This window comes from Lissotriton helveticus, chromosome 4_1, assembly GCF_964261635.1.
Source record: "Lissotriton helveticus chromosome 4_1, aLisHel1.1, whole genome shotgun sequence".
In the NCBI taxonomy this organism is placed as follows: Eukaryota; Metazoa; Chordata; class Amphibia; order Caudata; family Salamandridae; genus Lissotriton; species Lissotriton helveticus.
The window spans coordinates 2,132,909,068-2,132,927,123 of record NC_136063.1 but is presented as its reverse complement, the minus strand read 5'-3'; positions in this window follow the sequence as shown (position 1 = coordinate 2,132,927,123).

Genomic DNA, 18,056 nt, shown 5'->3' with positions numbered 1-18,056 from the left:
ATGAATCAGGGTGTATCTCAAAAGTACTCTATGATACAAACAAACAAAGATTACAGCTCAGACCTACTGCAATCACAGGGCCGGAGGGGAGAGCAAGATTGCACGCTTGGCGCAACCATAGACGTAGACCAGAGTGGTCCATTTGTGGATGGTGAGGTGAATGGCCTCCCCATATCATTCTTCATCGATGCTGGTGCTACCCTCTCTACTGTGAGAGCAATAGACGTTCCTAACCTATCCCTCTCTGGAAAACAAATACAAATTGTAGGAGTTACAAATAAACAAATGACTTGCCCAGTCTCAAAAGCGGTACCTGTTAAAATAGGGTCTTTTGAGAAGAATCACTGATTTGTGGAGTGTGATTTGAGTCCTGTAAATCTGCTAGGACAAGATATTTTGTGAAAACTGAATTTTTCCATTTACTGTACCTCATATGGTATTGAGTTTCAGACTCATGATGAGGATGTTGCCTTTAAACTTGTCAGTCAGAAACCAGAGATATGATTGCACCCCATGCTGACAAAATATGATTTGCCCCCAGAGCTGATAGATACAGTGTTATCTGAAGTCTAGGACTTTTGAGGGAAAGACATAAGTCTCATAATAGGCGCAGAATCAGTCTGCATAACTGTGAAACTTAATTCTGACTACCCAAGAATCCCACCATACAATCTGACCTCTGAAACCATTGTTGGGATTACTCCTTTGATTGACTCAATGATTGAGCAAGGCATTATGGAGGAGATTATAGGGAGTCCATGTAACTCTCCCTTTATGGGTTTGCAGAAGCCCAATGGTAAGTATTGCATAGTGCAGAATTTGAGAAGAATTAATGACATTGTGAGCCCTTGTTGTCCTGTGGTACCCAATCCAGCTGTAATTTTGTTTCAGATTCCATGTGAGGCCGAGTAGTTCTCTGTCATCGACTTATGGTGAGCCTTCTTCTTCATAGACTACATGAGGATAGCCAATTTCTCTTCGCATTGTGGGTCAGCAGCCATGTTTTGGCATGGTGCCAAGTCTCAAAAGGGAATACAGAGAGTCCTCCTATCTTCAACCAGATACTTAAAAAGAATCAAAAGCCTCTGTTGATGCCCTATAACTTAGTCCTAGTTCAGTATATTGACGATCGATTGGTGGCGTCAAATACACAGGAGGATTGCAAATGAGACACAATTGCAATCAGTTGAACCATTTAGCTGAGATGGACATAGAGTGTCCCCGACCAAATTATAGTACTGTAAGAAAGAAGCCCTGTACCTAGGACATCACATTGAGAAAGGAGCGAGGAGGGTGTCACTCACAAGAGAGAATTTTGGTGATTCTGAAAATTAATTCACCAACTACCCAGAAAGAACTCAGAATGTTCTTGGGAATTGTGGGCTACTGTTGACAGTGAACTCTCACTTTTTCCTTAGTGGCCAAGCCTTTACAGAGGCTGACATGCAAGAAGGATGTGTCAGATCTGGTACCACGGGATGACAGCTGCATGCATGCCTTCTCAGAGCTGAGAGAATGTCTACACTGTACCCCAGCACTGGGAGGGCCTGACTTTATAGAAAATGTTTTGCTTTGTTTTGCAGTAGGAGGGAGGGCTACACTCTCTCAGTGCTAACCCTGATGCACAGGAATACTCACAGATCCTATGCATATTTTTTAGCTACACATGACCCATTAGCTGTTGCTTTGCCTGGCTGTCTTAAATCTGTGGCTTCCACAGGTATCAGCATCGAGCAGTGTGAGAGCATTGTTATGGGTTATCCTCTAACTGTTTTTGTTCCCCAATCTGTAGAGATACTGTTAACTCACACCAAAACGCAGTATCTTACCAGTAACTGCCTTACCAAGTATGAGCAGGTCAGACTTGCCATGCAAAATATTTCTTTAAAACGCTGTACTACACTTAACCCTGCAACGGTCTTGTCCGTACCTGGATATGACAATGGTGAAGGAGAAGTTGAGCATGACTGTCTTGAAGTTAGTGAAATATGCACCAAGCCCAGACCTGACATACAAGATGAGCCACAACCTGAATCAAATTGTGTGATGTTTGTTGATGGCTTCCATTTATGAGACCATGAAGGAAGCCTGCGTGCTGCCTACGCAGTCTGTACTGTCTCAGGTGTGGTTCAAGCTTCCTGGCTACAAGGAGTATATTCTGCACAAGTGGCTGAATTGATTGCTCTTACTAAACATGCTGTGTTTCAGGAGGAAGTGCGAGAAGCGAAACAGCAAGGTTGGATTAGAGCTGGTTCTGTAAAATGAGATGAGGAAAACATTTGTGTTTCCGGAGATGGAAGACTTGTGTTGCCAGATAGCTTGTTGCCTCCAACGGTGAGATATTATCATGGACCTTCACATTTAGTTAGAGATGCTATAGTGCGTTTGTTCAGGCAAACAAGGTTTAACCCACCCCAGATTCAGACTGATGGCTGAAGGGTTGTGCACACAGTTGTGTTGTATGTCAGCAGCAGAATGTAGGCAGAAGTTACATTGGGAATTCAGGAGGTCCCTTCAACAGGATGCAACTGGACTTTATCAAGATGCCTGTGTATAATGGCATGAGATATGTCCTAGTGATTGTGTACATCTTCTTGCTTTGGGATGAAGCTTACCTGACCGAGAGAAATGATAGTCTCACAGTGGCTATGTTCTTGCTGAGTGATTTAATACCACGCTTCGGGTTCCCAACTTCTCTGGAGTCAAACAGAGGAACGAATTTTAATAATGAGATTCTGAAGATGATATGCACAGCATTACAGGTCGAACAGAGGCTACATTGTAGTTACCGACTGGATGTACTAAGGAGTCAATAAGAGCTTCCTGAGTGGCAAATGAATTCTTAGATTGCCACAGTGCTCATTCAATCATCAGTAATGGCGTTGACTAACAAGAGCAATTGGTGCTTCCTGAGCTTCTCTATATAAATAAATTCTTCGGCATGCTGAAAAGTCGTACTCGGCAGCGAGTCCCTGCTACAATAATCATTTGATATGAGATATATAGACTACTAAGAATTAATTTCCTCTCAGGAAGCACTTATTGGCTCCTTAGTATAATCACATCCAGACGGAAATGTTACAACTGTTTTTAAAGGCATTAATTACCGAGAAACAATCTTAACAGGCTGTTCACCACTGTGTTCATAGTCCTGAAGAAGACCCCAAGGTGATGTTTTGTGATCACACTCTACATTTGGGGGTTGAAACGTCGACGTAAAGAATAGGTGCTCCATTTCAAATCAGACATATCCACGCCAAAAAATAAGAGCATATGTTTGAATGTGTACAATTAGGTTATAAGGATGCCCAATCAAGTTTTCATATTTTATGTGTGTTAAAATGGTCAATTGACCTACAGTCTTTGGATTGTGTTAGTTGTTATGAAATGTATCTGGCTCATAAATATGTATGTATTTCTCTATGTTGAGAAACAGTCTTGTGCTTTTAAATATTGATATATGTATCACCCTACACAATATATGACTTTACAATTTGCTGGTTACAGTGAGACAAAGGGAGCAGGTTAGTCAAACTGTAGGGATCAGCAAGAAGCTGGGACAGCACTTGTTAAGCCTGAGGAGGGACTGAGAGAGTCAACAGTTGAAGTCAGTACAGAAGGGTCTCATACTGTAGTGGTGAATGAGCCAGATTCAGACCCTGGCGTAGGGTCTAGTGCAACAGTAACACAAGTTATACCTGGAGACCGGTGGCCAAGAAGACAGGAGAAAGGGAGACATAGTTTGCCTGAAGTGCATGTGCCATACACTTTTCCAGAAGATAGTGAAGGATCTCGCCTAAGAGACAATGATGAGGAAGGTTAGCAGTGAGCAGATCATAGAAAGCAACAGTACTGTGTTGTAGGTACTCCTCACCTGAGTTGACATATCTTTCTGTCAATGACTGGGAAAGAGCGTTTTGGACATTTTGCTATAAAAATTCTTATTCTATTGAGCCTCCTTGACCTGAACATTGAAGCTCAACTGAGCTTTGAAATTGCTTTGTCACTAGATTGAGTCAATTCATCTTGAATGTGATCATTAGGGAGTTTTAACTGCACTTTATTAGAAAGAACTTAACAGATTTTGCCAAAATTACTAAAAAGAGTATAATGGCTCGAGTCTTCTGAAGGAGCGTATGGTTGTCACTTAGAAGTACATGGAGTAGGGGTAAGAAAATATCACGTAGATCATTTGTACCTACTTTTTCTAGAAAATACACTTGAATCTTGTTTACTGTTTGCGCAGGCAGGAGGAAACAAACCGAGAGGACTGTGCCCTATCTTCTACTTAAACACAGAGGGATTAACCACAGAGAACTCATGGAGCCTAGCCCTAGTATTAGTAGACATAGATGCTTATGTGTAGGAGTATTTGTTGTTGTGACATTAGTATTCATTGCTTTGCTTAGAATGTTCAGCTTACCCCACCCTTCTCATGTAGAGAAGTTTAGGTCTAGACGTGCCCCTAAAATACAACTTCCTACTGACAGTTGTTTACCTTCAATAGATGAGAAAGACTTACATGTAGATACATCTTGAGGAGACTATTTATTGAATATGTATTCCAGACTGTTTTATGAATATGTTGACACTATGGATGCTAGGGATTGATATGTATGCATGCAATTGCCTGCCTCCTAGGCTAAGGGAATTACCTGTCATCATCTTACATTGACATATGAAGTTACCTTTAAATTACTGTTGAGCCTAATCTATGGAAAGGGTTATCTTCAATATTATTACTCAAGTTATGATTTAGACTTTCAAGAAGTTCCTATATTGAAGCATCTGAATTGTCAGTCTGATACTAAAATGGCAGAGATAGTTAGACATCTCTTTAGACCCAATATAACATCAGACACTGCTTATGTGCATATACATCATTTAACTTATTCCTCAACAAACATAGAGAAGAAATTCATAAATACAATAGAAAACAGAAGAAGAGATCTATTGGCTAAAGCAGCAAATCATTCAAATATAATATACCCTAGTTGGCCAAAGTAGAAAGTAAACATAGGTTAGTAAAAACCTTAGCAGCATGACCGCTAGATTGGCAATGGGAAATTATGCCGATCCTATTTAGGCACAAATTATGTGGGAAACAGTGAATGTGACCATACTTTTGAAGTTCGTGGAAATTGGGGGTTATATTTGGATTGAGCAGATCCTGTTATTCCTGGAGTTATTACATTTGTGGGAAATGAGCATAATGCAGGTTACTCAAGAGATGGTATGGAACATGTTACATTGGGATCATTTTTCAGAAAGTCTATCATGTGAGACATATTGATGACCCACCAGGGAAGAACATTTGAGAACTAAGAGAGGTGCCAGTGCTAGTGATATTGTGGGAAACATCTTCGGTGCTATAATGCCATCTGTAAGAGTGATACTAAATTTGCATAAGATTACAAAGGTTTCCAATGTAGTTGGAAAGTTGTCCACCAGTACAGCTGGAGGATTTTTAGTCATGACTACGAAGATGGTTGCTATCAGATCAATGGTTTTGCAGAATAGACTTGCATTAGACGTCCTTCTCGCGAAAGAGAGTGGAGTCTGTCGGATGTTAAAAGTTCAACAATGTTGTAATTGCATTCCAGGCAAAAGTAAAAAGTTTAAGAAATACATTAATACAGTACGGACTTACAGGGAGAGTTGAATGGGTTAGAAGCAGCAGGCACTTGGGAAGTAATAGGGAATGGATTTCTCTAGAGGAAGATGGTCTGGAAACTTAGGGAGTGGAATTGTTGGAAGCATCTTGAAACCGTTACTGATTATTGCTCTTTGTGGATTATTTCTGTTAGTAATCTATAAGGGATACAAATGTGCACAAGTAAAAAAGAGAAAGAGAGCAGATATAGAACTAGAAAATAAACATAGCAAATACTATGATGACATGAAGTTCCTGGAGGTATCGAGAAGAAAGATGCTGAAAACAACCAGATTGTGATTTGTCCATCTGATAAAAAAATTGTATCTAGATGTGATGACTTGATTTGCTATCAAAGGGGGGATTGGAGCAGTATAATATTGGCTCCACACTTCCACGTCACAAATATGCAACTTAAATGTTCTCTTAGGAAATTTTCTCTGTGTGCCCTAACAATAAATCAGACAGGGTTTGACCTGACTGGAAAGTTCTCCCAAAGATCGTCATCCTTTTTCATGCCTAAAATTAATGTGCTTCCAAATGTTAATTACAGTACCCTCAGGGCAGAAAAAACTATGGGTTTGTCAAATTCTGACATGTCTCTTTTGAACTCACTACCTAATGCAAAAAGTGATTGCCTTAATCGAAAGATAATTCTTAAAACCCCAGTAGAAAAATCTGGTCTTACTGCCCGAGAACTTGATGATTGGTTCAAGGGTATAGACACCATGACTGGTAGAGGGAATCCTGGAACAAGTGGAAGGAATACTCAGGCTTCAGAGAGAGAAAAGACAATAGAAGCGGTTAAATTAAAACTAGAATTAGACAAAATGATATTGGAAAATATTGGCATGTACCAATTAAATGTCTATTGGGATGATAAGCTATTATTCATGTGTAAACACATTACTAGACATGCAGGACAGGCTTGTGAAAGATTGTCTGAATTGGCTCACAGATATGAAATTGACTTGCAAAAATCAAAAGTCCTACAGAGAAGTTACCATTTAAGCTTTAATGACAGGGATCTTGCAAACATAGGACTGTCAGAAATGAAATTACAAATCAAGGAAGTAATTGCCTATGTATGAAAGTGGAGTGAGCTGAATCGATGGGAAGGTAGATGGCCCAAAAAAAAAGAGCCGAAGAAAGTCAGAATAGAACTACCTCCATCTGGAACAGAGGAGGAAGAGAATATATACATACTTCCCATGAGAGAAATGCCTGTTGGAGGTTATGTCCACATACCTTGGGGCAGGACTGATTTTGCGACATTCACAAATGATTTTCCGAAATTGTGAAAAAACTCAGTGGAATGGTACATATGGGTTGATCGATTTGTAAAGTTATCAAAGGTTCTGTGGATCGATTAGAATACCTTATTTGAAATTGTGGTTCCAGGTGATTTGTTGGTTGAATGCAAAGTTGCTGTGGATTGGCCTAAGAGGGAGCTTATGAGACATCTAATATCAAATACACCAACACTAGTCTTGATGAAAAAGTATCATCAGGTGAATACATTTTTTAAATAAAAAATATCTCCCAAAGAGATAAATTGGGTCAAAAACTTGACCCGTGCGGGTTTCTGGTCCCCGATTAGTGTTTGGTTTGCCTGCCCTTGTCCGTATTGGCTGGAGAATTGACATGCCCTTCCTGAGGCGGCATACTTCACTATGGCCAATGCACAAATGAGCAGCGGGAGCGCCATCATTCGGGGCCTGGAGCCAGAACCCCTGCCCGTTTTAACACCCAGAGAGTGTGTTACTCCGCCCTTGTTCTAAAGAAACTGGCTCCAGCTCTACCGAGAGACTGCTGGAATTCTATTGAGGCAGGTGGCTCTCATCTTAAATGCAATTCCTGCGGTTGCACCACTGGTAATCTCGCGGGTGGTCCCAGGGAGTGCAGCCTAACACCCACAGGTCTAATACTCTGCCTCTCCATAAACTGCCACTGTCTACTGAAACATAAACATGAAATCTTTGTCAACCTCAGTTATAAACAACCGTACGCCTCATTCCTCAGGCAAACCGGGTTAACAGAAGCCTCCTGCCCAAATATTCTATACGCTATACCAAAAGGCTATGGCATCATAAGATGGGACCGCTCAACCCTGAGAGGTGGAGGCATCACAATTATTTTCAAACTCACTATGAAGTGCTCTTTCAGCGAGGTGGATATAGCGGAGTGTGATGCAGCTCACTTCTCTCTAACTTTCTCGAGCAGCTATACGCTAACAGGACTTCCCTCTGCCCCGGCCAGCTGCTAGATTCACATCGACTCTCGTAGATACCATCGCCCAACTTGCCCTATGCCACAACAAGATGATCATCTTAGGTGACCTTAACCTCCACTTTGAGGAAAGCTCCTGCAACAGGCCGAGATCCCTAATTAGAGACCTAGAGACCCTTCAGCTCTGTCAACAAGTTGGGCACCCACACATGTTAAAGGCAGTAGGTTGGACCCCATCTTTTCTAACTTTCTCTCACTTCTGGTGGAAACTCCTATCACTATATCCTGGTCAGACCATTACATGATTCCTTTTCTCTTCCACTTCCTAAATCCACCCTATGTGGTAATAACTATCAGATGGTCTCATCTAGGAAATGGGCTAAGATTGACTTAGAGAACTCCATGGAGGCTTTAGCAGTCACTGATCCTACTTTAGGCGAGGACATGGATTTAGCAGAGAACAATTTAAATGGATGGATTAATGCAGATTTAGATGGTATACACCCCCACCCCCCCAAGCTCCCCGGAGTCAACCTAAAAACTCCTGCTTTGCACCCCGGTATAATGAGCACTTAGCAGCCACCAAGAAACATTGACCATGCCATGAACGTGACTGGGGAAAACACTACTAGCCCGACTAGCCTTTCTTGCCTTAAACTTGAGCTTAAACAGTACCATAAGCTCATCAGAAACGCTCACAGAGAGTTCTATGCACAGAAAATTGAAAGTATAGACAAATCATCTAAAGAGCTCTTCTATATAGTCAATTAATTATCCTTTCCTGAACGAGTGTTTACAACAGGAATTCCCTCCATAGAAAACTGTAACAATATTTCCACTTTCTTTGCTTTGAAAGTAGCTAAGATATATGACACTATCCCGATCAAGGCTAAGAAGGGTTGTAACACACTAGCTACTAGAGAAGATTTAATCAACCTTGGTGGGATGGTCAATTTTGTCTGCTCTTCCCTTGATGAACTCAAGCTCTTTTCCCACAAATAAAATTTGGTTCTCCTCTTGACCCAGCCGCGCCCAAAAAACTGCCTCTAAGCGTGACCTCTATCCTTCTTCTTCGTAATCAGTTGATCACTATGTCTCTCAAGTTAGGGCAAGTCCTGAAGAAATGGAAGCACGCAATGGTGCTCCACGTTCATAAAAGACTCTCACTAGATCCTACGATTCTGGAAAATTTGAGACCTATCTCTCTTCAGCAATTCTTTGCAAAAATCCTTGAAAACATGTCAATAATCAACTAACAGGCTTCATTGAAGCCAATGATTTGCTCCATTTCTCCCAATCGGGATTTAGGGCAGGCCATTCCACTGAGTCAGCTCTACTATTTGCAAGGAAACTCTGAAACAGAGTGGGGATAAAAGTCATACCTCAGCCCTGATATTACTTGATTTGAGTGTGGCTTTTGACACCGTCTCCCGCGGCCCCTTGATACAGAGGCTTGGGGAGTGCAGTTTTGGTGGCATTGCGCTACAGTGGCTTACATCCCTCCTGCTTGATTGTAGTATTCAAGTTGCCAAGAAGCCTTTCATATCTGAGACCCTCACCTTACCTCAGGGAGTCCCGCAGGGCTCAATTCTAAGCACCACCTTGTTTAACATATACATCTGCCCTTTAGCAGAGATTATTGACAGGTAAAAGGTAAGATTAGTGTCATATGCCAATGACACTCAGTTAATTGATACTCTCTCATAGTCCAAGGGTGAGCCAATAAAACAATCTAAATCCTACCTGGCAGAGTTGGCCTCGAGGATGGCTAATAGCAGTTTGAAGCTAAATGCCAACAAAACTGAAATCTTGATTGCGGTAAGGGCCTCATCCAACTGGACATCGAACTGGTGGCCGAATGCCCTTGGCCAGATGCCTGAACCCAAATTTAAGAATCTGGTTTGATTCCAAACTTACCTTTAAAAACAAGATCATCAGTGTAGCAGGGAAATTCAAGACCCTAAGGCAAACCTTAGACTTACTTCCTAATGAGTCACGAAAAACCATTGTTCATACTCTGGTAACGTCACAACTTGACTACTGCAATGTCTTGTGCTTGAGAGCTACCAAGGGTAGTCTGAAAAAACCTCAAAGAGTCCAAAATGCGGCAGCACGCCGGGTATTCAACCTCCCTAGAAGGTCATCGGCATCAGCGGCCCTCGCCTCTCTTCACTGGCTTCCCTTGGAAAAAAGATTTTGTTTCGAAACCAAGTGCTTTTGTCAAAGAATTCTCACCCAGAAATGCCCCAAACATCTTTGCACCATGTTTCAACCGTATTCTCCATCTCATGACTTAAGGTCTTCTAAAGCCAAGTTAGCACGGGTGCCCTGGATCTGTAGGGCCAGACTAGCTGGACAATCTTTTCTTTCTTGGCCTCCAAAGCCTGGAATCGATTACAGTCACACCTGAGAGCAGAATTCTCTGAGAAAATCTTTAGGACCAAACTTAAATCCTGGCTGTTCATCTCTTTTTAGTATCTGATGGAGATTTCCCTAAATGTATTGTTGTTTCTCTATCTCTAATAGTAAACTCAGGTCTTGGTCTCAGCACGGGGACACACCGAACGGTATAACCAAGCACTTTACAACCCATTTATTATTTTATTACTATGACGTGTCAATGAAGTCTCCTGTGTTTTATTTGATTTATCACTGTGAAAATGTATATGTACACTTTAATGGACTTTCCAATTATGAACAGAAATTGCAATTGTATGCTGTACATCTAATATGTATAACATACAATTGTGACATAGGTGTCAACAGTACGCATTTATATGTAGAGTTGTGATTAAGTATGTTGTAAGTCCTGCTTGTTGTCATTGTGAATATTTTCTTTTGTAAACCTAGCATAAAAGCGTAAGCACAATGGGGCAGATGTATCATCCTAGCCGTTTGCGAGTCCTTAATACCGATTTTTAGCGAATCACTATTAAGGACTTGCAAAATGCTATGTATGTAGGAATCGCAATAATAACTGCGCTTCTTTAATATTTCTTAATTGCGAATCGCAAATTGCGATTCGCAATTAAGGAATACCTTCCCATTCATTCCCATGGGTCTAGAGGCCCATAGGAATGAATGGGAAGGTGTTCGAAATTTGCAAGTACCCATCAGGCACTCGTAAATTGGGAATGCAATTTCAAGGGTGCAAGGGTGTCAAAAGGACACCCTGTAGCACCCCTGAAGTATATATGCGTGCACATGTGGCGCACATGACACTTTGAAAAGTGCAAACAAGTGAATTTTTCAAAAAAAGTTGCTAATCACAATCCTACTTGCAGTTGGTGGTAATTTGCGATTTCTTAAGGGATAATTGCACAACTTGGATGCTTCCTGCATTGCATTTAAGGAATCGCAATTTGTGATTCCTTAAATGCATTTGCAAAATAGGGATTTGCAAAGTTTGCGATTCCTTAGTTTGCGAGGGCCTTTTGGGATGATACATCCCAAAAGGCTTTTTCCCGTTCGCAAATGGGCCAATTCGGAGAATTGGCCCGTTTGTGAACGGGAAAAGGGCTTCATACATCTGGCCCTAACTTACACAATGCAAAAAGCCAGCAGGAATATCTTGCACGTAAATTTATCCCATTTATTTAAACTGATCTTATTATGTTCTAATTCCCAACTCACTGGCTACTTTCCCATTTCCCAATCCTGCTGTTGCATAAAATGCATCAGATAATATACACTACAATGTAGATTTATGCAAGAACCCACCAAGGCACCATGTGAATACAAGCCTATGTACTGCAGACAAAGATCTATTTTTATGCTTGGGCCCATGGGTTAAGACACTCACACTCACTCAGCTTCACACACCCAGATTTCCCACATATAGAACTTGGCTCAGACACATTGTATTACAACATCTGGACTTTTACTGAAACCAAATAAAAATAATATGTAACTATGTAAATGGGAAACACAGATGTCACAGAGCTAGCTCATACCCCAGTTAAGCTGTGATGATTATAGCTATTGTTAGGTTAGGGTGTGACAATTTCATATTTCTAATCTGAGACTAGCAAGGTCCCTCTGAACATAGTTATTTCAGTACCATGGCTCAGTATTTATAGCTCACAACCTACAGAAAACATATGTAAATAAGGTGCTCAAATATTATTGTTATCCTAATTTAATAAGACTCTTTATGACACAAAGGGCTCCGTCAAATGGACGACCAATCAAGTGATTTAAGCATGGACCAACATGGTTGTCATTGGGTAAAGCATGAATAATAAAGGTTTATCAATTAACAAAAAACAGGTACCTGCAGAATATGTTATCTGCACTTTGGAAAAAGTAGCTCAGTAGCTTGGGTCTTCCTAACCTTGGTTTACATTGATCACTTAATTTTCTCCTCTTTATGGTCTAGATAAAGGGAGCCATAGTCTTAGTTTGCTGTCAGGAATTGATGCATGCAACAAATTGTTATTTACACCATAGTATATTAGGCTATATTGCGATAAAGTGCATTTAAATAGCATACATCCACCTAAGAGTTCCTTCTCCCTTGAGATCTTTGGAGGTAGTTGCTGCTTATATCTCGGAGAACAATTTAAGGATTATGGTCTTAATCTATTACTTCTATTTGCCTTCATGGAACAAAAATGGAACTGTCTTCATTCTGAACACCATCAGATGAACAGATAAGAAAAGATCTCTGACAAAGCCCTCTTGTGAGGCTTATTGGGCATGGCAGCACCCGCCAAAAAGATATGCCTCCCCAGGTGAGGCGTAACAAGGAGGAATATCTTATTCTATATTTTGCAGCACATATAGAAAGAGGAAAAGACCTCTATGGATTGTTTTTGTGCAGGAATGTGCGCCTTCCTGCACAAAAACAATCCTGCCTACAACACAGGCATACTTGCACCACCATTGTGCAAGCATGCCTGCATTGGTACTAAGCTGCCAAAACGGCATCAGCCCAGGGGGACATAACAGGAATGCGCTGTATTGCTTAAATATGGTGCATTCCTGCAGTTTCCCAGTGACGCAGGGCAGTGCAGCAAGGTGACTTGCGTTACTATTTTCATAAATAAACCCCTCAGTTTGCTAAAGTGACCCTAATTCTGACCTTTCTGTCTGAGCTATGGTTACTTACATTTTCCAGGACATTGGATGTGAAAGAGACTGAAGATTGATGGTGGCTCCTTTCACTTACATCTGCAATGCCAATAAAACTCGCCAGGCTGGACTAGGGGTTAGGTCAGCTTGGTTGACTACTTTGATTTCTATTCTAAATTGGTTCTTTATAGTGAGCCCCCGGCCACTCAATGCATTTTAATGTGGATGTGCCTAGAAGTTCAATCTTGTACCTACCCTAGTTATTGTAACCTGAAGGATTATCCAAATGATACATTCTGTCTAAAATGTGGAGCTAAGCTGAAGTCTATTGTATGTAGGAAATCTAGGGAAAAAGATCTAAAGCTTGTTAAAGACAGCAATTTGTTCATTGTCTATACCTAGCAGTACAATGGTGTCCGTCTTTAAGGACCATAGAGCAGTGACAATGTCCTGTTAAGATAAAAAAAATTACTGAGATAAGACTTCCCTGTCTTTAAATAATTGGTGTGAGATAAGGTGTTGAACCAGCTAAAGGTACTTTTCGTCCTTCACTCATGCAAAGGAATTGATTACGCTGGGATTCCCACCTAGATTTTTACCTTACCACTCTGAGGAATCCCCGGTCGACCTTTTTGACAGATTCCCTAAATCAATGCATTTTAATCTGAAGGACCACTAACTCAGAAGAAAAGTTTAACATTTTATTACAAAGCCAAAAACAACTGAACATACAAGCACCTCAGCAAGAGCTTAACAAAATATAAACAGGCACTAATACAAACATAATCCTACGCAGGAGTCTCAGACGACTCAAAATAAATAGCAAAGTTAATTCAAGAAGCATTAGGCACGCAATTACAGATCCCACTGGAAAACTCGAACGCATCTGCTCCAATGGAAAGGAAAAGATTAGTCTGTCCCTACACTAATTCTAAAGTGACATCCCTACTTAACATACCTCCCAGGCAAGAGAAAAAGGTGTCAGCTGTGAAGGCTCCCTAAGAACCACATTCACTTTTCCAAGTAAGTAGCCTAAACTACCAAGCTTGTTCTAAGATGCTCCTTAAATTCTCCTGCCTAGTTCCCTCTAAGTCCCATGTCTAACTGCATATCCAATTGGACTGCCTTAGACAGGACTCCAACTAACTCTAACCCTAGCCTCAATAGCAACTGACTCTCCACCCTCGTGGCACTTTCCCTAATACAACATCCCAAAAACAACGGATACGCTCATGACACTCCTCCTTCAGGCAGGCGCAGCCCCTCGTAATTTCCAGCGTTGAACCTTCTTCTTCCAGAAACCATTGCTGTGTCCTTGGATCCCAGGCACCTTCTCCGCAAAAAGTTGCAACTGCACATTCCTGTAGACTCCTTCGTCCCTACTCCTACCAGTCTAACTTCTAAACAATGGCTCATTCTACCTAAGGAGCTACATGGCCTTGCACCTGAAAAAGAAATGCATGAGAAACAATTCCCCTGCACGCTCTAAGTTACAATTCCAAATTCAACTGCAAACAGGAGCTTCTTTCCCAAGGTATATTTCCAACTCGACATTTCTAGCCATGCTAAAAAAAAACACAGTTAGGCCTCTGCTGGCGTTTTCATGTCTCAGGCCTTTACTCCTTTAAATGCATTTCCAATACAGCAACATAAGCATTTCGTTAATCAATCCATTGGCAATCATTATTCTCATGTTAAAGCATCATGTTTCCTATTAGACAGCCTACAGTGCAACTTTAATATGACAGGTTCAATCCTAATGCACAATTTATACACAAAGCAATTAATTCTAAGTTAATTAAGGCATCATTCTCTCACCTAAAGCACTACATTAATCTATAAATGATATGAGCATAATTCTACATATTGCACTGATCCCCGGCCTAATACTACATTATAAAATCACACAATAACATGGCCCTCTAAATATTCCGGTGCTGACTACGGGTGGATATGATGCACCCCTACAATTTTTCAAACGACATGGCGCTCTATCAGAATCCTTAGCGCATATTTAGAATTCAAGGACAGAGATGTTCAATGTGAGTTCAGCTGTGCTAAATACATATGCAGGATCAAGCAAAATGTGTGCAGTCATGAACAGTTGTAAGCATGATGAATTCTCAAGATTAATTACTTTGATATTTTTTTAAAGAACTTTGACTATCTGAGTGGCATTGTGACAATTCAATTGCAGACCTGATTATTTTATGAACTTTTTCCTTTTCTCGATTTTTTCTCTTGGTCTGTACTGTGATTTTAAATGTTTGTATGATCGACATCAGCATCAAACTAAATTTTTTTTAAACTCTTTCTGCTACAGACATAGTATAGGAATCCTAACAAGAGAAAATATAGGAAAGAGTGGGAGGCTACTTTGGTTCTGGATTAGATGGAGGTGCATCAGTACATTTGTCTGTGCAGGGGCAGTTCCTCCATGTGGGGGGAGGAGCGTTGCCTCACTGCTATTATGAATACCATTTTATGGTTCTGCTTCTTGCACTGCGAGAAAGCAGAAAGAAGGGTTTGTTTTGGGGCAGGCGGTCCAGCTGCAGGGCAGGGTAGGAGTGGCTTGTCCACTGTTGTGGGCGCTAACTGTATGGTCGGCCCAGGGCTGACCAAACCAGTCATACGCACTCTCCCATTTTCTCCTTGTAGGCTGCATGCAGCCTGCATGGAGAAAACTACCTCCCAATAGACGCCTGTGCGGTCTGTGTCTCAGCCAATCACAACACTACCATTGCAGGGTTGTGATTGGCTTAGGGGAGGCGAGGGAGGCTGCCTGCTTCCTGGGACTCGGAGCAGAGAGAGGAGAGGCGAATCGGGCCGGAGGTGAACGTAAGTTTATTTTTTTTTATTCACCCTCCCTCCCCGTGCAACCCCTCACCCGAGAGTCATGCCGGTTGCGACTGAGTCTATGGGTTGAGTCCTGAAAAAATTAAAGCCATTTCATCACAGCTGTGCTTAATTTGTAGCAAACTGAGGGCCATATGAACGAAGGCAGTTTTCATTTTCTAACGGTGCGATTCACAATTCCAGGCCGTTAGGAAATGCAAACTGCCATTTCAGAATGTATGAAAGGCATTTGCGTTGGTGCAAAATGGAATTTCTACATAGTAAAAATCGCATTTTGGAAATTGCAAAATAGGAAATCGAAAATAGGGATTTCCGAATTGCGAATTGATAACCGCATGTATAGCGAATTTCCTAATTGTGACCAGTCGCAAACTGGCCATTTAGAAAATGCATTTACCATAGAATCGGATCAGGTGGTAACCAGGTGCAAAATATAAAAAGGCACTCAAAATACATCAGGACCTTTCGCAGGCTTTGTATGTTCTGGCGAGGAGGAGAGGATTTTGGCTCAGAGACAGAGAAGGAGAAGGAGAAAGTAGAGGATGTTTAGGGTGAGGGTCACCCTGTTTGAACAGATTGAGGAGGTTTATGAGAGGTACAGACTCTGTAGTCAGATAATAATTGATTTAATTGCAAAGTTGTAACCTCAGCTACAGACCCCAACACTCAAAAGCGATGCAATCCCACAACATGTGCAATCATTGTGTTGCTTACACCTCTTACCTTCTGGCAATTACCAAAGAGTCAAATCTGTGGCAGGGGGTGTCACAAAGTGCCTTTTCCAAGTTCTTTCACAGGTTCCTGTTCATCATGGTTAGCAAAGCTAACTAATATATAACTATCCCCAATACCTCCCAATTATTGCTACAAACCAAATTGATGTTCTGCCGAGTAGCACTGTTTCCCAATATTCTTCAGGGTAGCACAGTTCCCACTTCGTGCATAACTGAGACCACCATTTATTCAGATAGTGACAACATTGTTTTACTCAAGGATCAACTGTATCCTTGTGGATGTAACATTGTTAAAAATAAACAACAAATTACGTGATGGTAAACAAAACAAAGGCAACTCATTCCTCTGAGTGTTCAGTGGTTCACTTCTTTCAGCCTCTGGGGTTGGGTGCCTTGTCAGTGACACTGGCCTGTGGGACTGTTGACATGTCAGCCTCAAAAGTGTGTTGGCGTGAACGCCTGGAACTGCATGCCTCCTGAATGGATGTGCCACTGAGGCTAGAACCCTCTTTGCTCACAGGTGGGGGCTGGATGTTAGGAATACAGAGGTTGTGGGTCTGTATATTCTTAGGGGTGTGGTCACTTGTACTAGCCCACGTGCAATGTCCTGACAGCAGTGAGCCATGTCATTCTGTATGTTCACAGTCTGCCTTGCAGGTGTTGTTGTGGTTACTGCCAATTGGGTGATGGAATGAATCAAGCTTTGCCAGGTATTGCCTGTGCCCCTGTCTCTGCACACAGTACTCTTTTTCACTGCAGCTAGCCACCGGTCCTACCCTTTCTCCGATTTCTGCATTGACCTAGAAATTCGCAGCAGTCAGTCTTATTCGTTTTGTTTGCAGGCGCTGTACGGAGATGATGGACCTCCCCAAGCCACCATTCACAGGAGAACTCTTCGACATGTCGTCTGACACATTACCATGACAGACTGGGGATGTTTGATCATTACGCTGTCTGTGTGTTCTGCCCTCCGATGTTGTGGGGCCCCTGCTCTGCGATAGTCCCTCATCACTGTCTACAAACTCTGGCAGTGGAGAGATGGTTGCTCTCCTGTCAGTTGGAATAGGGGTGATGGGCTGAGTGGATGGTAATGGTGTGTCCTTAGTTTCCATATGAGTGTCAGCAGCCCCTTCGGCTGCAATGATTCCTGACATGTCTGGGATGTGATCTGTGGAAATGTATGTATATAGTTAGTGTAAATAAATGGTTAATGTTTGTCTACAATATTGATGTAACCGTGCTTCATGTGTTTGTGACATATTTATTTTGTACAGATATGTTTGGTGGAGTCATCAGCACACAGTACAGCAACCAACTACCATGATACTTTGTAATGTAATGTAAAAATTATTTATAAAGCGCGGCATTCACCAGACGGTTTCTTGGCGCTGGTCACTTTGTTTGGTGAGAGGCAGAGGGCGGGGAGAGGAAGGCTTATGTGTAGATGCTACGGAAGAGGTGAGTTTTTAGGAGAGACCTGAAGTGGAGGTAGGAGGGAGAAAGTCTCAGTT